This window comes from Aptenodytes forsteri, unplaced genomic scaffold (assembly GCF_000699145.1).
Source record: "Aptenodytes forsteri isolate BGI_AS27 unplaced genomic scaffold, ASM69914v1 Scaffold204, whole genome shotgun sequence".
Taxonomy (NCBI): domain Eukaryota; kingdom Metazoa; phylum Chordata; class Aves; order Sphenisciformes; family Spheniscidae; genus Aptenodytes; species Aptenodytes forsteri.
The window spans coordinates 1009325-1030497 of record NW_008794260.1 but is presented as its reverse complement, the minus strand read 5'-3'; the positions used below and the strand labels follow the sequence as shown (position 1 = coordinate 1030497).

The following is a 21173-nucleotide window of genomic DNA, read 5'->3' as shown; positions in this document are numbered from 1 at the left end:
GGAGGCCGCCGCGCCGGGCCGCGCTGCGCTGCGCTGCCAGGAAGGGGTGATACTCTTCAACTTCTCCGTCTGCAGATGCAAACTCATCCCATTGACTCCAGCGAAGTTACATCTGCTTATAACAGGGCTAAATTTGGTTGTGGAGCTGATGGTATCAAGGCAGATGTCAGTGAGTAATGAACTAAGCATTACCCATCACGCAACCATTTAGTGTCAGTCTTCATTAACAAACCCAGGCAAAAAAGTACACGCGTTCCCAGGACTTCACTAGCAAAGCACACTCTTAAAAATAGAAGCTTATCCTTTAAAAACCTTTACTTAAACATAGAAAATTATTGCTATTGGGAAGAGGAACTTTTTGGAAAGTGGGCCGTCTTTCTAAAGAGAAATCTGAGTCAGTGATGAAAAACTATTTCTACTTCTCTTTTTGTCCCCTTTCATTTTTGACATGCAAAATAAGTTGGCTTTGTTCAGTTGTGAAATCCTTTGAACTTTTGTGATTAAAACCACTGTTTTAGGAAGCAAAAGTCACGATAGGAAGAAATAGTCTGTAATGAGTTTAGGAAGTTTTACACCATAAATGGGTTAAAATATTTTTTTAACTCCTGCTACGTATTCACTTAGTACACTTAAAAGCAAACCATATGCATTGCATATGGTTAATTGAATTTAGAATTTCCCATTAAGTCCCGTAAGTACACGTCTTGTTTTCCCGGGGGACTTTTTAGAGGAAATGTTAGGTGGGGATGAGACAAGAAGAATGGAGCATTTCCTCGATCAGGGATTAATTCTGTGTAGGTGGCAGGATCCCCAGGAGTTTGGTGAAGGTTTCAAAGTTTTAATTGGGAGTAGCATCTCAAGTTTATCAAGTACTCTTGCGTTACCGTCATCATTGCCTACCGTTGTTCCCACTGAAGGAAAAGCTCGCTGCGGATTTCTGCCAGTATTTTTCAATAATGGACATATTTGCTGCATCTCCGTAAGATTTCTTTACAGAAAAGTTTTTTCTGATCTTTCTTTAAAAAAAAAAAAAGGAAACTGACAGGAATGCGGTGGACTGCTCAGTTCAGTGTTTTTATTCCTAGCATTGCGTGACAAATGATCATTTTCTATATGCACCAGGTGGGAAGCCAGCTAAAATAAAACGAAGTTTAGCTCCAGTCTCTGGCTCCGCACTTTTATGATGCTACATAGCTAAAGCTTTTCTTTGGCTTAAGAGAGGTACGACATAACATCTGAGAGTAAAGCGGCCTGGCCGGTTATAAAGCGGGCTTTACCGTGCCCTTTGAATTCCCGAAAGTCAAAGGCTGCGAGCCGGGGTTGCGTTGCATTGCATTAGTGGGCCTGCTGTGCCGGTGGAAAACAGGCTGGGCTCAGCCTTGGAGGAAGGGGAAGGCTTTCGCATCCCCGGCCCTTGATGGGTTTATGCCTACAGAGGTCACTCTTCCAATGCAGAAGAGGCGGCTGCTCTGGCCTCGCCTCTGCCAGCTCCGACCTGCTTTCGCTTGTTTGACTTGCCTTGATAGCTTTTATTAGCCATCAGTGAAATGAAAGTATCCGAGCAGCTGAATTCAGCCCATCTTACAGTGCCTGGGGATATGCTTCCTTTATGAAATACAAGTTGTGTTTCCATTTGGCTAATTCTAAACTATTTGACTACAAAAAAGGTTTGAATGTTGTTAATGGTAGATCTAATGATAATATCTAATTACTTTTCCAACTTAAATGCACGCTTAAAAATAGGTTGTGCTGTTGATGTAATTGAGTTTTCTTGAGTGATTCATTGAGGCTTAATCACCACAGTGAAGAAGTACACTATTAAAATTAGTCTTTTCAATTGCTGGGGCTAGTGATTTATAGGCTACTTGGAGACCCGTAGTTCGAGGATGCTTACAAATGCATTACCGATATTGCTGCCGGTGAGACAGCTCCACTTCTCTGAGCAGGATTTCTTACTAATTCTTGTCACAATTGTTTGCCTGAAGGATACGGAGTAATTTCTCCTTAGACGAGGTTGTCCTCGCTCCGGATTCAAGCTGCATGTTAGCCCGAGAAGTAAGCTGCTGAATGGATCTTGGCGTAGTATCATAATAAAGCTGCTTTTTAGGTTTGAAATAATAACTATCTTTGGTGCCGGTTAATTTATTCAGGGAAGCTGTGCATTTAACTCTATTGAAAGCCTCAACACATAAATCTGCTGAACAGGTAGGCAATTAAATGCTGGGAGAAGTTGTTAGTCAGGTTAATATAAAGTGCAAAATAATAAATTTTAGGTTAAGGTGAATGTATAAACTGAACTGGTTCAGCACTGAAGTTTAGAGGTTGTAATTTCTAGCAGGTGGCTGGGATGGAGAGCACGCAGTAGCTGTTTGAAGGCAGAGCTCCCTCCCCCATCCCCCCCCCCTTTTTAGAGATCTGCTTTCATTGCCTCGACCGAATCACAAGAGGTGTGTTTTCAGTGACGTGCAGAAAAAAATTATACCTGCGACTTTATTGCTTGGGAGGTTAAAAGTCACTGTTGCAGATGGTTTTGGTAGACTTTACAGACTTCTCATCTGAAGAACCTTAGATCTCGTGATCTCGAAAACACAGAGAAAAATTACCCTGTAGACTGAACTCCTGTTGACACTTTTTAATGGGGGACTTTCTGCCAGTGTTGTTTCTGCCAAGACAAACAGTGTATATAGATAGCACGGATTACCTCGGTTTCACCTCACAAGGGCTCAGCACCGCCTCTGACACGGGGGACAGCACGTAGTGTTATGGGGCGCCTTTCAGTCAAACGGCGGAGAAATCTCATTCAAAAAAACGTTGCTTATGTCTAAGCGTCGCTATTCCCTGCGTGCCATAGGCCGGTGAGCAAAGCGGTTCCCCTTAGTGACATGTGGAAGGTTATCCTCACAAGTGGTGGGTTTGACACTGATTACGTTAGATTATATAGCTGTTTTTCTCTCCCTCTGATAACCCGTCATATATGGGATATTTCACAGCCCGTCTTTGAATGAATTCTAACATGTCAGAAACTGATAAAATAAACTACAATTGATGACCCTGTTAAATGGTCTATTCAGTAGCACATAGACTAGTCTGCTTCTCATTGTATCTGAAATTCTTATTTTTGTAGGTAAACAAATGCACATTCACTACCGATTGAATAGCCCCTTGAACTATGCTCCGCAGTCTGCATTTGGGTTAATCTTGTCGGTTTTAATATAGAGAGGAAAAAAGGAGAAAGCACCAGGGGTGGAATTGTTAGTGCTTTCACATCCACATTCCTCACATTTTGTCAGGATGATAAACTGTAGGTAATGGACAGCCGTTGTTTCACAGGACAGGCGAGCCAGCCGGAGCACAAAGAGCTTGCTAAAACGATATCTCACAACATGTTTGGGAGCCTCTCAGCTAGACAAGAATTTATCTGGGAGCCCTGTGTCATGGGACCGCACTTTCTAACCTCAGCAATCACAGCTTCAAGCTGAAGAAACAGGAGCGGAAGGTTAAAATGATTTAAACACATGCTCCTAAATTGTACCCAAAACATAGCTGTTGACACTTGGCGTGCTAATACAAGGAGTGAGTGGTGGCTTCCAGTCCATTTGATATCTCTGGCATTCGTAGCCAGGTCTCCGAAGCGCAAGTGAACTAGCAAGATGAATTCAGAACAAACTGAAGGCCGAATTCTTGGGCTGGTTGTTTTCCCCAGCCTTTTATACGTGGCGTGTAATTGCTGTATTAGTTATAGTCATTATCTTAAAGCATGTTATCTGTAAGCTGTGCTACGTTATTTCACTTCGTTTAATGAAGTAATTGCCTTTAGAAAGGCAGTGACTAAAAGTCAAGCTAAAATCACTGAAGTTCTCCCTCTTCCCACACACAAGAATGCCTCCCTCCCCCTTCCCCCCCCCCCCCCCCCCCCTTTTTTTTTTGTCCCCTTCCCTGTTTTATCGTGAGGAGATCACATTGCTTTAGGTGTGGCACTCGATCGTCTCAAATTCGGCCAAGGTTCCTGCAGTGGGAAGTCGGCGGAGGACCTGAGGTGACTGCAGTGAGACGCTGGCAAAGACAGGCCTTCCAGCCCTGCCCAGCAGCCAGAGCCAGGGTTGCTTTTGGGGCTTTTTTTTTTTTGGAGGATCTGCTCTTCATGTGTCGTGCAACCTGCGGTACTTGAGATTGCTTGTTGCACATGAGAAGAAAGTGTTCTTCTGGGGAAAAAAAAAATAGTGATTAAAATGTTATTCATGTGTGCCTAATGTCTGCCTGCCTCGGCTGCTGACAGAAAGAAACCTGTTTTTCTGGTCATTTATCATACATCTACATGGATTTGCTTATGAGCTCATTCTTTGTAAGGCGTTGTGGAAACTTAAATAGGAATGTTAAACTGCTTGAAATATTTTGATTAAAATATGCAGTGCCACGGAATATGGACTTTTAACCAGAACACTGTTGTCTTGGGTGAGGGGAGGGGTTATTTTTGGGGGGTGGGGAGGGAGCGGCAAGGGAGCAGAGTTTGGGGGGGAGTTGCATGAAAAGCAGAGGAAGGGAGGATGGCAAATGGACAGTGTTAGAAGAGCTTGGAAAAACTCCTGTGGCTTCATTGTCTCTTTAAAGCCAGAGAACACAAAGACAAACGCAGTTCAGCCGTTCTCCCATGATGGAAAATGTAAACCGTTGACACAGCTCCCATGTTTAACTTGTTTAATTCTCATTTTAAATTCAGTACTATACCAGCCGTGTGAACTCTGAAGATTTCTTTAGTAATCCATTTTGTAGTTCCGAATCAAAAACAAAGTGAAAAGGTCTGACACAATTTGCTTTTATTTTTAGGCAAATCAACCCTGGTCATAGTTAATAAGGGGATTACAACCCAGACTCGGTCTTTACAGATGTAATGTAAATCAAGGGCAGAGTATAAAGAAACTGATCCCTTTTGATTGAAGTATGGTAAAAAGGCATAGAGAAACTAGCAGCAGTAATCTGATTGTATGGCAATAAAACCACCATTTTCTGTCTTTCAGATAAAAATAATGTGGTAAATCCATGCAGTTCATAAGATGTAAAGGCAGATAAAGGGTGATGCCATGGCAACATATAGATTAGCTTGATGTTAGAAATGACACGTCTCTGAAAGGGGTGTTAGAAACTAAGGGCCTTGCTCCGGGCTGTAAGGTATTATGTGAGAACCGCACAAAACTTGGGGGCCGGGATTAGAAAGTATGAAAGGCCTACTTGTGGCTTGGGATGGTTAAAGCAGTAAAGAAAAGCTGCTCAGTTCTTGCTCATTGGTGGCGTATAATATGGTAAAGATAGATTTCATTTACTGCTTTCTGCCGAGACGGGGACCGATTAAGACTTGAGATGGCTGCAATTGTTAGGTGTGGAAGATTTTCCTTTTTAACTCCTGCCCTAGCAGCAGCCTTTCTGAAGAATTAGCTGCACTTGGGGTTTGTTGCCTTAATCTATTTGGGCTTCGGGCAGGAGCATGCTGGCAAGGAACAGAGAGCAGAGGGGATAGGTAGGACTGGGGTTATCTGGAAAGAAAACAGAGGCCTTTTGAAAGATTTCAGCTGTGTTTCAGGCCGCGGTCTCCATCTCGCACTCCATGGGAGCAGCAAAGATAAGCACGCTGCATTGTCTGTGCCTTGGCCAGGTGATACGTCAGCATCTCTTGTGTTTCCCATCCTGCAAAAATGTAAAAGAAAGAAAAAACCACAAACAAGCCAGCATCCGTTCCTATTTACCAGTGAAGCTGCAGATAACCAAATTGATCTGGCTTAGTCTCTAGGTGGTATTTATTTCCGAAAGGCAGGCTGAAATCTAGAGATGAATGAGATAAGCATCTGCCTAGCCCCCCGCCCCCCGCCCCAACTTAAAATCACGGGGATGAGTTTGCTGTCAGCCCGTTACGAGTTCAGCCGGCAGACAATTTAGCCATTGTTTTGTCGTTTATTTTAAGCGATCTGCAGCTGTAAAGGTAGTAAAGTATCTCTTCTAGTGCAGCTACTTGGATTTTTTTCTTCTTGCCTTTTCTCTTAAAGAGCCTTCTAAATAGTTGAGACTTGCTTTTCTATCCAACTGACAACCGTAAACACCCACAACTTAAAGTCAGCATTACATTGCAAATCAGGGCTACGATTCAAACGAGAAATACTTACTTTATTGCCTGCTCATTTGTCTGCTAAGGAGGGAGAGAAAGCACTCTGCATTTGTTAGTCAGAGTCTAGACATAAGGGGAAAAAATACCGAAGCCTACAATAACAGTTGTGTCTTTCTTTAGTGGGAATGAGCCTGGGATGAGCTCGGCAAAATGGAATTCATGCTGTTTGTTTGGCAGTGGCTCGGACACTTTTTAAGTTGTTTTTTTTTTTTTTCATTTTCTGGGTTTTTTATAAAGATGTTAATCGCATGCTTGAATTTATCATTCTTATCCTACCCCATAGTAAGCTGGAAAGCTTCACAAGTCTGACTGAAAAGGGAACTCCAGAACCAAAACTGTCAAGCTGCTGATGCTGATGTGATTTAACAAACGAAAAATAAACAAGTGCATGTAGGGAGCTGAACAGATTGGCAGAATATACGGGGCCTGAAGAGCTCAGATACGTTTCCTCTCTTGCAGCTTAACCTTCACCAATCTATATCAAAAGATCCAATTCATTTGCTGAAATTCTCCAAAGCGCAGGGGCACCCTCATCTAATTTACAGGCCGGTCACATCCAAGCACCTTGCATTCTGCATTTGACAATGATTGCTAATGGGCCATTCAACTAAAGTATTTGCTTGTTAACGGGGAACAGAGCATGATAAATGTCCAGCAAGCTTGCGGCCTCCTTCAGCTTTTCAAATGCAGACTGGTGCATATTTATGGCAGGCAAATGACAAAGAGAGAAGCTGAATTACTCTGGCCTTATGCTTTCTGTTCGAACAAGGGTTAAAGTAATTAAAGAAATAATGCAAAAACCGATGTCCTTTGTTTGCCCACCATTATCCAACGTTTAGCTTTCGAACCTGCCTGTCATGTCACATTTCAGAAATGTACCAGATAAGGCTCGGTAGGTTTGGCAGGGCACGGAAAGGAGTGGGTAATTCTTTATGGAGCGCATCCTGGGCAGCGCACGCCAGGTCCCCCTGTTCCCGTGCAGAATCCTCTGCAGGTTCCACTCTCCTGAAACAGTTTTCACCGCCATACATTTACTCGAAGATGTACTTAAAACACAGAGGTTTTGCGATTTGCACTGCTGTTCCCTAACTGGAAAAAAAAATCCCACCAAACCCAAACAGAAAACGGTGGAGAGGCTTTGAGAAAACAAGCACATTGCCCTCAGTATGTTTCTGAAAGCCAAGTATGAAAACAAAATGGCAGAACAGAAAACAGTTTGGCCGTTGCTCCTCCGCCCTCAAGGACAGATAGATCTGCTAGAAAGCATACGCACACGAGTTCCCTGAACTAGAAGTGTCTTCAGCGTAACTTTGAATTATTTGGTAATTTTTGTTATTGTCTTGTGCTTTTAAATCCATGTTTAATCTTAGCCTGATTTTCAAAAGTCTTCAAGCAGACTTAAATGCAGAATTACAATAGATAATTTTAAATTCCATGTTCGAAAATGTCATTTAGTATTTTATATTTCTAGCTGCAAGTAGATAAACATGTTCAAGGCTTCTGTCTAGCTCCTGTTCAACTCCATGAAAATACCTCCAGTGATTTCAGTGAGTATTACATTAGCCTGCAAGGGCTTTACATTATAATAGTTTTTTCATTATAGGCAAAATTTTAATATTCTTATAATGAACAAAATCTGTCATTTTACTTGAGGAAGGAGAACATCTAGATTCTTTTTTTTTCTGTTAACTGTGATGCAGAGAGCTTTCCTTTGATGTGATTATATACATTGTCAAAGACAGTGAATAAGGGCAGGACCTCTATCTTTTTTGGCAATCCTGGCCAGCCAACACCCAGTGTTTATTGCGGTATCAGCATGGTAATTATGATGCAGCTGATTTAAACTTTGATGTAATAGTCTATGCTTTCTTCTGGTTTTAAACGTAGGTTCCAAGCCAAAAAAGATAAAGGCTGGTAGAGGATTATGTTGCTAGGTGAATCATTCCTGATGTATGGCATATACATAACTATAAGAAGGGTTTTTCTACCTATAGAGTTCTTTTTAAATGTCTTGTGGTTAATGGCTAAAATAGGATTTAACTTTATTTAGTAGGATTCAGAGCTGTGTACACTTGAAAGAATAATCAAGTTTTACATGTGTCAGTAGAAAATGAGAAATTATATGGCTTGTCTTACTTACACAGGAGGATAGGTTAGATGGTGGAATGATACATTAGTCTGAAAAATCTGTGATGCTGCAAATTACTTCTCACTGGTTAGCTTTTGTTTGAATAGTGCCTTTATGTAGGTACGCAAACCAAAGAACAGTGGTGGGAAAGGTGAGCAATGCACTGTAAAGGGAAGTGCATGTTAAAGCTAATAAGAGGGATTTAAAATTTATTATTATTATTAGTTAAAGCCCAGTTGCAATTGAATGCTATTTTATTTTGGATTGGGAGTTCTGCCAGACTCCAGCCTGTCAGAGCTGAGAAGACTCAAATCAAGTCCAGGCCTATTTCTGCAGCAAACGGGAATCCTGGCTCCTTGCCTGTGGATTCATTCAGGAAGGCCCATCTGGCTTTTGATGTTCTGCAAGTTTGAAGCAGTTTGTTTAAGGAACCTATGCAGCGAGCACTGGTGAAAGCACACATAACTGCACTTCTGACTCTTCGAGTGGTGCATCGTTTCACATTTTCATTTTTGCTGGTGCTTGCCATCTGCTTACCCACTGCCTGAGCAGCAGTTGGTTTCTCTACCTGACTGGATAAAAGTGTAAATTTGGAGTTGGGAACGTCTTGACTCCTTTTGAGGATTTGCAGTCCCATAGCGTTCACTGTCCACACTTCAGTTGCTTTCTTCATGTTTAATTAATTTCAGTTTAGTTCAGAAGCTGTCTAGCTTAATCACTGCACAGCACTTGACCTTTAGGTTTTTTGGGGGTTTCTTTTTCCAAGGTATTTCCAAGCTATACAGATTAGCTGAACAGGGAAGGCCACGTTGGCAGGCAAGATTACTAGTCTGTGTGATAAATATTTTAAGAGACGATTTTTAGTGGTAATCATTGTTCCCTCTACTTTTCATCAGACAGTTTTCAGGCACTTTTTGAAGAAAAACAAAAGCCGCATCTTCATAAATTTATTGCTTATTGTGGTCTTTTCCATTCTGTGGATTGGTGTGTGACAGCAAGGCGACCATGACTGCTCTGTGCTCCTTGGGCCTGACTCAGGAAACTGTCCTTATTCAGAAAAGCTCATGTTACGCGTGTGCTGAATGCTGAATATTTTTGCTGAAGTGGGACAAATTTAAGCATGAGCTGTCTTGAACCAAGGCCAGAGTGAAAACGTTTTTTGGGGTTGGACAAATACAGATCTCTCTGAAGCTTCATTACATTTTTTTTTTGTATCAGAAAATGATGTCAAAAGCTACGGCCCTGTCTGCGCTTGGAACGAGTCTTAATTTTTGTGTAGCTTGCCAGTAGCCAGCGTAGCCGTGCCGGTGGTGATGGTTGTGCCGGCTGGGACAGCTTGAGCAGGTCCATCAGCTTTGCTCCTGGAGGTCTGGCTGCACCGATAGCTCTGCTGGTACCAAGTTTTCTGTGCTTTTGCTTGCAGTTCGGTGTAATGCCAGCAGCACATTTCCACTGACGACTGATTGCTGAGAGCGGCCCGGCTGTTCCCAAGAGCCCAGGTCACCCCCCTGAGAGATAACCCAGTTTGCAGCAAGTGCACAGGCTGAGCCTGCCCGTGGTAGAGGCTGAACAACGTGCCCATGCTCTTGCAGGCGTGGGACAGTGGGTTGAAATGGAGTGGCTGGAGCTCTCGCTGTCCCCGGCCATCTGCTGAACCCCTCTGATGGACTCTTCCGCCCGGGGCAGGGATGTCCAGTCTAGTGATGAATACACTTCTGGACCTTTACAGGGGTTTTAAACTACTCCAGTGTCAGTTAGATTAATTTGAGAGGCTCAGAACTGCAGCGGGCCAAAAGCTGGTTCTCGGTAGGTCAAATATTACTACTGCCTTGGAGGTGGCAGTGGCCACCCGGTTTTATTCTGCTTCTGAAAGTCAGCCAAACTTTGGAAAAGTTTGTATTTAATGTAAGAACGTAGGATCTCTGCGCTTGTGAGTGGCTGAATCTTGGGTTTAACGTAAGATGCAAGTGCAGACTGATTGTAGATCTCCCATTTGGCTTTTTGCTCAAGGTCATTTTCTCCCATCTGAAAACTGTCTCTTTAATATAAAGAGAAAAAGGATGTGGTATAGGAGTGATAGAGAGTTGTAACTGGATTCTGAAAATCTTTGCAAAACAATGATTTGCCAAAATAGGTTTGGTTTGTCATACAATGCTGTTATTGATTTGGCATAACTTTTCCTGAAAGTTGTGAGTTAACAGCTTGTTCTACTTCCAGTGTTTACTTATGCAGGCAAATGGTATGCTATAATATATTTTCTAACAACTGCAAAGCAGCTGAAATTTTTTCTTTGAATTTGAGATATAATCACCGATTATTAATGTCTCATCAAGTAACAAGACAGTCCCCACCCTCTTTTATAGACTTTGCTTGGAGCATGTCTTGGAACAAGACTGTACAGGTGCAAACAAATTGTAGTTAAGAGAAGGAAGACTGCAAACTTTGGTTGGTATCCTTGTATTGTGGCTGACATAAGATTTGTTTCTGTAATAGGAACAGCAGAGAAGAGCACAGAATAGCACAGCAATAGAACAATCTGGTTTTATTGTTTCTTTCTTGTGATTTACAGTGCCCTTTTTGAAAAGTAGTTCCTTGGCAAATGCCAGCTGCTCTCTGTTAGCTTTCTAAAAGCAAAGACTTTAGTGACTTGTGCAAGAAGCACACATGGTTTGGTTTGATTTTCCGTTCCATGCTAACTACTGCTCTGCATCTTTTCAACAAAGCGCCATCTTTCTTGGGTTTGGCACACCCTGCCTCTGCAAGCACAAGTCAAGTAGAGCAGTGGTTTTGTGTTACGCTGAATTCATGGCACAGATTTTTTTAATTTTTCTTTTTTTCAAAAATCCAAACCATATAAATACCTGATTATCTTTGCTGCGAGAGCAAAGAACTACTTTTATATTCCCAGTAGCATATTTTGAACAACAATTCTTTAATTAAAACAACACTGGTCTCTTCCTGTATTTCATGGCTAGCAAATGAGAGAAAACACCAGTGTTAATATCAAAGGGAGTCAGTTTTCATTACAGTAATGGTTCAATTGTGCAATGCTGTAGGCAGTGAAATTTAATATTTTTGTGACTTGTATTGTAATTGTAGGATGACAGAGGAAAATGGATTAAGTTTAAATATAAGCGTACACGAAAGCACATGGACTTTGTCAAATGGAAGCTGAGGGTTGGGGCAGGACGGGTCCCCCTCTGGCGCTGTCATAATGAATTAGTATTTTGTAAATAACTGGCCACTAGACTATAGATTTATTACCTTTTGTAGATTTATGTGGACACACACAGACATACATGGATTCTGTACTGACTGTAATTGCAGTGCGGAGTTGCAGAACGGGTTTATGCCTGTAGGCTTGCAGGGTATTTGAATGTCTAGGCTTCTTGTCTGCACCTTTCATGAAAATACTCTTGCCTGCCAGTTTGTGAAGTTTTCTTCTGAAGGATACACCCATCCTTTCAGTTAAGGGATTGCTAACACATGAATGGCCTCAGACTGGAAAGCCCTTTGTCATTCTTTTCTTCCTGATGAATAAAACCAGATTCAAGTTGCAGATGATCTTTGCTTTAGAAAATTGTGCTAGAGAGGCAACTAGTGTTAATGAGCAATATCCCCTTCTTTCCCAGTTGCCCATATACATGCAGATTAAAATGGAAAATGGTAATTTAAACCATCGTTACTGAACTCTTCCATGGAAGATTAGGGACAACGAAAGCTAGATGTTTCATTTGTTTACAGTGCAGGCAAGTGGAAGATGTCCCCAAAGCAGTGCCTGATAGTCTACTAGTGTCTAAACACGATGCCCTGTCGTCTTACCCCATATATTCACAGTGTTTCTCAGGCGTATGTTCGTGTTGAAACCTGTTCTAATGTTAAAGTGCAAAAGGGGGCAGTAAAGTGCTATCCAAAAAATGTTTATTTTTAAGGGTATTTTTTGTGGCAAAAGTTGCATTTCTCAATAGGCTTATAATCTCCTGTATTTAAGATAATGTTCGCATGAATATCTTCTGTTTGAAAGGCTTACAAATGTTGCCAAAGCATATCGTTAAGCATTGTGGGAACAATGTTTGCTGTGTGTATTTCCATGTTCTGTCCTTTAACCCAGTCCTGAAACATGCTACATATTTGGAAGGAATCGAAGGCAGGAAGCTTATATCCTCAGATATATTTAGGACATAGCTATACAAAGCACTTCTGAAAGAATTCCAACTTTGCTAATCATGTCTGGTTCTCATGTTGTGCATTACCAGCACCGCGTTTCTGCAAAACCAAAATGAAAAGAATGCTGAGGCTGGGGGTTTCTGCTTGAAGTACTAAAGTGTGTAGTGGTGGCATGGGTCAAGAGTTGGGCTCTCATCCAGACCCGCATGCATCATTTGTCAAGAGGTAACTAGAAAGAGCAACTAATTACAATGCACCTACTGAGTGTTTTCTCTTTCAGAAATTCCTCAGAATAAGCCATTCATACAGATTGGCTGCTGCTCTCCACTGCAGCCACTTGCAGTTTTTAAACTCTGTGTAGAAAGCGTGTTTCTGCTGAAATGCAGTAAAAAGGAGAATGTGCCTCTGTGTGTTTCCATGCTTGTGCATGAGAGAGAGAGAGAGCGCGCGCAACGATTTGAGGAGTGATTCCCTGTTTGATGAAGCTGAGTAAGTCCAGCACTGTTGTGAGGGTTCATATTTCTGTAAATGCTGATGAAATGTTAATATAATACACTTTAAAATAGAACACTGGTCATATCCATCCTTTTTTTTTTTTTTCTTCCCCCTAGTTAGGAGACTGTCCTGAAGCACATTAGCGGTTCTTTTGTGGTAACCAGAATTGATTTTGTAAATGGATCAGAATTCTCTAGTGCTTTAAGTACTTCTAGCAGAGCAGTAATTGCTTTCTGCACAATAATACAAAAAGTTAATTGCTATTAATAGTGCTTTATGTGGAGGTCATGTATGAAAACTGAATATAAAATCTTTATTTTTAAAAAAAAATTCCTTTGTCAACCTTGGTAAAAAATCGAATCGTACATCTTTTCAGCATTTCAAGCGGTAAATGGTCTAAGCCAGGCTGCACGTTCTTGTGCAAAAAGCCCAGATCTTGTTTCCCATTGTAGAGGAAAAGACAAACAGATAGGTGTTTGCTCTCAGAGGTTTTTTTTTAAGGTAGAGGAAAACGTGCTTCCCTTTTACGGGAGGAAAACCGCGCATCCATTTTCGCACCCTGGATTTACGCTGGGGACGGAGGGGTAAAGCACAAGTTGGTCTGAAGGTTTTCGTTATGTAAGCGGGTTTTTTGCTTTGCTCTGCAAGTGAGAGCCAAGCAGCGAGGGAAAGGGCAGCTTTCCAGCAAAACTAAACCATCTCTTGCAGGCGGAGATGGTGTCCAGTTGAAACAGATACGCTGTCTTACAGCAAAACCCTTCTGGCAGCTGCGCGCCAGGGGGCTGAAGGCAGGGCGCTGCCTCTGCTCAGCGGAATGGGCTGGGGAGAGGGGGCTCCCGGCGCCCCCGAGTCCATGGTCACACCGAGATGCTACGATCCCCTGGACAGGAATTGCAGAGTCAGCTACCTCTGCCGGAGCCCAGGATTGGGGTAGCCCCGAAGGAGAGTCTGCAGCACCTCCTTTGGCTTATTTACTTTTTCCACGGAATGAGATCACACCCGTAACCTCATACATCACTGCTTTTAAGGAACCAAATTTTCTCTTCGAGAGAGTGTCTCCAATAAGATGTGTTTGGTGCTAGGTTGCAGGTGACCTTCCGTATATGTGAAGGGTGAAAGGGGTATGGTTCTTGCCAAATATCAGGTCTTAGCTGCAGGTTTTGTGCTCTCTCAAGTGTAAGGCACCTTTAGACTTGTGACCGTCCTAAGCTGAATGGAGCGAAGAAGTGAGTGTCCGTATCTTTGCAACAGCAATAGTCACACAAGTTGGTGAAGGAAACTCATGACCCATCTTTCTAGGAGACCGGTCTCGGCATTTTCTGACATGTTTGAAGAGGCATGGTGTCTGTGGGTCTCTCTATATGGTGGAAGCTCTGTGCCTTTAGGACTGTGGTGTGATGGTACAATTTGACTGTCAAATCCTGCAGGTCCCTGCAAAAAAATGTTTTCTTTGTGGAGAAGTGTATGCACTCTCAGCCCATCCTTATTTTATGCCTATTAGAAATCCTTTGTTGTATTTTAAATGCTTTCCTCTAGTATTTCGCAAAAGGTAGTGCGATGAATCGATGAATGAAACAGCTAAAATTTCATACATGCTCCTCGTTCCCTGTCCACTTAAATTTTTGAGGAAACACAATAATGCTGCAGAATCATTCCTGTGTAGGTTATTAAGATTTCAGTTGGAAACATATTGCATTGTCTTGCCCTACTGCAGTCAATGGAAGTTTTGCAACTGATTTCAATAAGAATAGGTCCAGGAAAAGGCACCAAGAATGGCGTCCATTTGCATGGCTACTTCAGACACATAAAATGGTGGCAACACTACCATTTTGTATCCAGGGTGGTGATTAAAACAAAGTAAACCCTTGACCATTCCCTTTTTCAGTGCACTGCAAGCATTTCCCCCGGGTAGTCTGAAAGAAGATGGGCTCCTTTGGAGGTGAGGAAGGGGGAGGACAAGGAGGTACCATGAACCCCGGGTTGGAGATTAGCTACAGTTTCAGGGGGCTGTTTCAGAGCATTTATGGGCTTGCTGCAGGTTTTATTGCAGGAGAGCCCGAGCCCCAAAAAGAGGTTCTTCCCTTCCAGTGGAAGTGAGAAATACAACAGCTGCAGCCTTAGAAACTTGTGTTACGGTATTTTGTAATCTGGCTTTGTATAATGTGGTACTTACCATCAAAGATCTTAAGGGATGAGCGTGAATATATTTGTTTATTTACTTGTCTGAATTCCATTTAGTTTCTAGCCTGCAAGTCCTATTAATGCAAGTAACCATTGCTTACATGAATAGTTTCATTAACTGCGTGGAAAAAAGTTACATATAAATAAAGGTCAGCAGATTAAACTTCTTGAATTTTATTTAAATTCAAAAACATGCCTATTTAGTATGTTCTGTAAAACTTTGTTACAGGATTAAAATAATTTAATAATGCTGCACTGGCAAAGAAAAGTAGCTTCCAAAATTCACTTAAAAGAATTTTAATAATATGAAGTGCTGTACTTCTTTGTTTTCAACGTTTCATTTGCTAGTCTGTGTATAAAGTCAGTCTGTCGTCTTGCTGTGTCAAACTATGGTAATTTTTCTTTCAGAGACTTCACGTAAGAGTAGTGCCTTTCTTTTTAACCAAATTCCGTACCCATTTTGAGACAGAGACTCCACATTAATCTTTTTTGATGAAACTTGTTTTTCTGTCTGTTCCACAGCAGTTACAGATCCTCTTCTCATTGAATTCACGTTCACTTAATACATTTAAACTGGAGTGAGATCCGACCTATAAAATCACTGCTTCTGCAATAAAGCATTTCAGGTTTACAGCTGGGTGTGTACCTTATAGCCACATGGCATATCTTTGTATATGATGTTGAATATGACAGAAACTGATGTGAAAGCTCTGTGTGGAGCAAAGCACTCTTATAGAGAGCTCTGGTCTATGTTTTTGGATTTTATTCAGTTCAAAGTCTTTGGGAATCAGTAAACTGGTTTTCATCTCGTTCAGCAGGCTGTGATTAGCCCACTGCTGCTGAAATCACTAGGACCTTTTCCTGGAACTTTTATTTGCTTTGCATCAAGCTGGTTGGACTTTTGCCTTGCTTAAATATTTCTCCTGTGGACAAAATGATATTCCGAAGATGAATGTTGTTATTTTCTCAAAAGCCAGATGATGAATACATGTACTATTTAATAACCATTCTTTTTAAACAGTAAGGACTTGTATGTGGAATGCTATTCCGTATTCTGTTTCAGTTTGCACTTGTACAAGTAACGGACTAACATACTGTGTTATTAGTATTCATGACATTTCCTTAATAAAACTTTTCAATGAATAACTTTATAGTCAGGCTGGTAGTTAAACTTCATAAAGTTAAGTGGATAGGATTCCCCAACAGAAGGTTTCAGGCTGCATTTTAAGAAGTGTCTTGATTGTTCGCATTTTTAGGGTTATTTTTGTTACAATAATTTAAAGCTAACTGCCTACACCAATTAGTTCAGGTAAGGTATTAAAGCACAGAAATTTGGCACTGTTTCCCCAGTTAAATATACAAGACTCGTAACAAGTACTAACACGCTTTCTAAAATTGCATTTATTTTATAATTACTGGGATATGGTTAAAGCTAAGTGTGCATGTATATATTTATAGTACATGTGTATATATAGTTTTGCAAGATGGGAAAAGCATGACAACACATTTGTTACATCAGTCAATATTGATTAACAAAATATCTTTAAGAATTTATTTCTCTAAGACTTTTATCTGTTGATAATTTTACACTTTCAGAAATGTCTGTGTAGTAAGGAATAGTAGAATATTCTCAGTGAAAGAGAGTGCTGACGGGTAAAGTTCTATTTTTTTGAGAATTAACTATTATGAAATTAGGCAGGTTTGAGTGGTTATCATTAAGGAAAACTCCTTTATAATTTAATATGATTGAATGTGCTAAGTTTCTCTAAACAAGAAGTAGATTCTTAAGAAATTAGTTGGAAACTGTGCATAATATAAATTTTATTTTTTGTAAAATTTCAAAAATTTAACTTCTCCAGGACTTTGACCAGTAAGGGTACATTAGTGCCAGGAACTGCTGGGCCTTAAAATAAGCCTAGTACAGAAAATTATTGTGACGTTGGTGGGAGTGGGGAACGGACTACTCTGTTCCTGTTTTCTGTTCATGTGTCATGTGAATTTTTGGTCTAATACTTACTTTTAAAAAGGTTTGGGAACCCTGCATGTTGCTGTTATTTGATAAGCTGCATGACTAGTTGGACGCGTGGGAGGGATTCACATCCATGGGCTTTGCACAGATGTCAAATGTCACCTACAATACACCAATTTTGGGCTGACAGTAAAAATGCCCTCTGTATCCGAAAGTGCCAGACACTGCATGAATTTCATCATACAGCTTTTACTGTACTTAATACACTTTTCTGTGCTTCTCACAGTAAGCACTAGTCTTGTTAATTGTGGGCAAGATTCTTTGAATGCTCTAGTCTCACTATATCTGACTGCTGACAGAAATGAGTCGTGAAACTCGCTAAGCTTTTCTCCGAAGTTTCTGTTGGGGTACAGGGGCCTATATTGGTATGTAGGTTTCCCAGTAAAGAACATTTAGAGCTGAAGCAGAAAGTTAGACAGTTAGCTTTTTACGGAAAGCGATGGTTCCAGTGCTGTCGCTATCCCGACTGCTCAAAGAGAGTGTCACTGTCCCAAGCAACCAACGCAGCCTCCTCGGGATCAGTCACAGGATTCTGAAAACCTCTTGCTCCGTCTTTATTATATTTCTGTTTGGGGAAAAACAAAAAGTTTTTTAATTAGTTGAAGGCACATTCTGATCAGACTTTTAAAGCCAGTTTATTAACTTTATTTTTACAGATGCATCCTGCAAGCATTTCCTAAGTGTTGATGCTACCCCAGAATGCTTAAGGCTACATCAGCACTTGCAGAAATAAAGATTCAGGATTAATCCGGAAGTTTTTGTTAACCTCTACCAAGGCTGATCAGTACATTGCCCTTTTTTTTTTTTTCCCCCAGATACAAGGTTTTCAAAAATAGGATCATAAAACAGTAGTCTTAATCCTACTGACATTTAATAAATAGCTTCAGAAAATGCTTAGTACCCAGCAAATGATTTATTTAAAGTCTTCATGAAAATACAGTAGCAAAAGTATTACACAAATGCAGGGATAATAATTATGCCTGCTATTAATCAGCCACTGTAAGTTTTGTGGTTGAACTGAAATGCATGATGTGAAACTTTTTTATTCTCTCCATCCATATTTGTGCTTTACTGTTGTAAGAAAATAAGGAAAGTAAATTGGAAAAATATCTTTCTCGCAAAGGTCACGATCAAAACTGCAAACTGTGGAAAAAATTTCAATACAATCAAGTTCTCAGATTAATCCTTTCATTTTCAGCCTTTTTTCTTTCCTAATCCCAGCAGCGTTAGAACCTTACAAGTTCAGAGACTCAAGTGGAAGGAGATTTACCGAGTTTAGTTCTCAAAACTGTACAGACTTCAGAGCCATAGCGAGAATATTCCCCTGCCATAAAGTCTAACGAGTGTGTTGGTTTAAAGCTCTTATAAAATGTGTTTTAGCTGTCTGTTGGGGGTGGTTCTGTCCTCTACCTTTTATGGGGCAATTCCTGGCTACTTAACCAAGGCACACAAGTGTGCTTTCTCTCTGGTCGCTGTTTCTGAGGATTGCCTGGCACGCCGACTCTGAACCCATCCCGGCTGCGCTCAGTTTGCATGGAGAACGTATACCGGTGCTGCTTCATTACACACATATGTATAAACAAAATCTAAAATGAGAATCAGTGTTTTTTGTTTTTCAGGGCCGCTTTTAGGTCATGTTCTTGATAATGACAGACAGGTGTGCATTTGTAACCTTATGAATTTCATATTTATTATGCATGGGAATCTAAATTGATTAATTTAAAAACAAAGACCCGGTCCTCTGAAATCTCCTGTGTTTCATATTACACATTCCTGTTACATGAAGAAGAGTTGCTGGCAAGAAGACATATTTGCAGCGGTGGGATCACACAGCGACCAGCCTTTGTCCTGGCATGCAGATGGGGGAATACGAGTAATTTTCATCTTTCTGGTACAACACTGCTGCACAGGAGCAAAGTAAAATGGGGCTGTGGTCACGCAAGGTGGTAAAGTCAGTCACAGGTGACGGAGGTTAGCTCAGAAACTCTGTCCCTTGGCCTTTGTCTGGTAGGAGTCGGTCCCCGAGGAGAGCCTGAGTCAGGATCCATGCAGCTCCCTTGGGAACATTTGCTGGCTGGGGTCTTCCTCCCCCATTTCCTCGGCACCCTTGCAGAGCTGGCCTCTCCCTCAGTCGTCCCTCGCTAGGCCAGGGACTCCGAGGAGGATGCATTTCCACCTTTCCATTTGTTTGACCATTTCGGCTTTCAGGAGGTGGTAGTTACTGCATTCCTTTGGCGCGTCCAAAATCTGGAGGAGGAGGCACAGCTTCGCCCCGTCTCCAGTGTATCTTAGTTTGAACGGCCGTGGCCAAGCCTAGTTTCTGTAGTCTGGAAATTGCACTGCACGACACAAAAGAGCGCAGTGATTTACACATCAACAGTCGCTTTTCTTGCCATAACATTTCATTGTTCTTTTTCCCTAAATCTGTAATTACATGTCTTTGTCCTGCTACGTGCTGCTTCACAACAAATGTAATTCTTACACAGGCTTTGTGAGTGAAAATAATCCCGCTCAATTAGCACAGATCATAAACTTACATTGTGTGGGAGCAAGCGGTTGTAAACAACGGATTCAAAATTCGGGGCATCGCATCATTCTTTTCTCTGGTTTAGTAAGTTCTCCCCCGGCACTACTACGTGCTGGTGGGCTCCTTTAGCCAAGCCAGAGGCTGGAGGTCACCGACGCCTACAGCTTTGTTCTGCTTGGGCCTTAATACTCCAATTTAAAGTTTCCAGGAAGGCTGCCTGTGAATAAGCTAGATTTACTACGTGTGCTGTTTAAATGCTAGCACTTGGAGAAGGGTGTTCATTAGGCGCCAATTGTTTCAGTCAGTTTTTCAGGCCGATTCTCCATTAAGGAAGATCTTTGGAAAAGGCTGGCAGGCAGGAGAAAGAGGAAAGGCAGTCAGTCTTTTAGGTCTGTGCATTCGAGGACGTTGTGTTGTTGGCTGTAGTTCTAAAACATGCACTTCTTGGCCTTAATTGGAACAAACACAACTTACGGAGAAAAAAACAAACAAACCTGCTGTGGCTTTTGTCCGTGTGAGACCAAGGCTCCTCATTTTGTGGATGGATCAATACTATAAGTAATTATTTATATTTTTCTTCTGTGAAGAAGTGGTGACGTTTGCCTATTAATTAATATGAGTAGGAAAGATACAATATCGAGTCTAATCCCAAACATTAAAGCTCACTGCCAGTTTGTGTAAGAAGTCTTCGTTTATACTAAGGCAAAAGCACACCTGTGTTTCACTTGTAGCACAAGAAATACAAAAAGAGCTAAAATGATGATGGTAATGGTAGAGTTTATGAAGAGAAGAAATCATTGTAGTGTAGCAGTCACACTGTCTTGGAAAAGTGTGTAATCAAAAGCATGTGTGGTCCTTGGGTCAGGTAGATCTCTGTCCATCCCAGGTCTGTAAGCGTGATCCTGGTGAGTGACTGATGTTCCTTTGTGTTATACTAGTAATATCAAATCAGCATCTTAATATGTTGTTAACTCTTAAAGTCCAAGTTGTTTCCTTTCCCATATGGCTGCTCAGGGTGTTTGAAAGATTATTCTTGTCATTCTCCCATGTCCAAAATTAGCAAAATATGTGCAAGAATAGTAGAAACGTTACCAAAGCAGAAAAACAGGATTGTAGCCCACCAGGCGTTGTACTAGCTGCTGTAAATGGCCAAATGTGGAAGAAACAGCAGTGCCTGCCAGAGACATAAAACCTACTAGAGTTCCCAAAACTGGGATAAGGACTATAAGACTCAATCCATCTGTAATTTCCAAGATCTACATAAACATCTTGTTGATATTAAATTGAGTCAGGCCTAAAATATTAAGATCTGGTTTGCTCAGTCTGTCATTTTGGTTTTGGAAACTGTGTGTTTGTTCCTTTCTGTCCCCTGCAATTGCTACTTTTCTGGATGAGATTTTATCAAGTGTCTCACATTTTGTCTTTTTTTTCCTCTCTCTCCCTTCCCCCCCCCCCCCCCCCTCTCTCTTTCTTTCTTTTTTTTTTTTCTTTC

The 21173-nt window shown here is 41.3% G+C and overlaps 1 protein-coding gene across 1 annotated transcript in view; it reads left to right on the top strand.

The window, feature by feature from the left end:
• Positions 1-21173, top strand: part of EFNB2 (ephrin B2) — a 46068-nt gene that overhangs the window by 1021 nt on the left and 23874 nt on the right. The window lies entirely within an intron of this gene.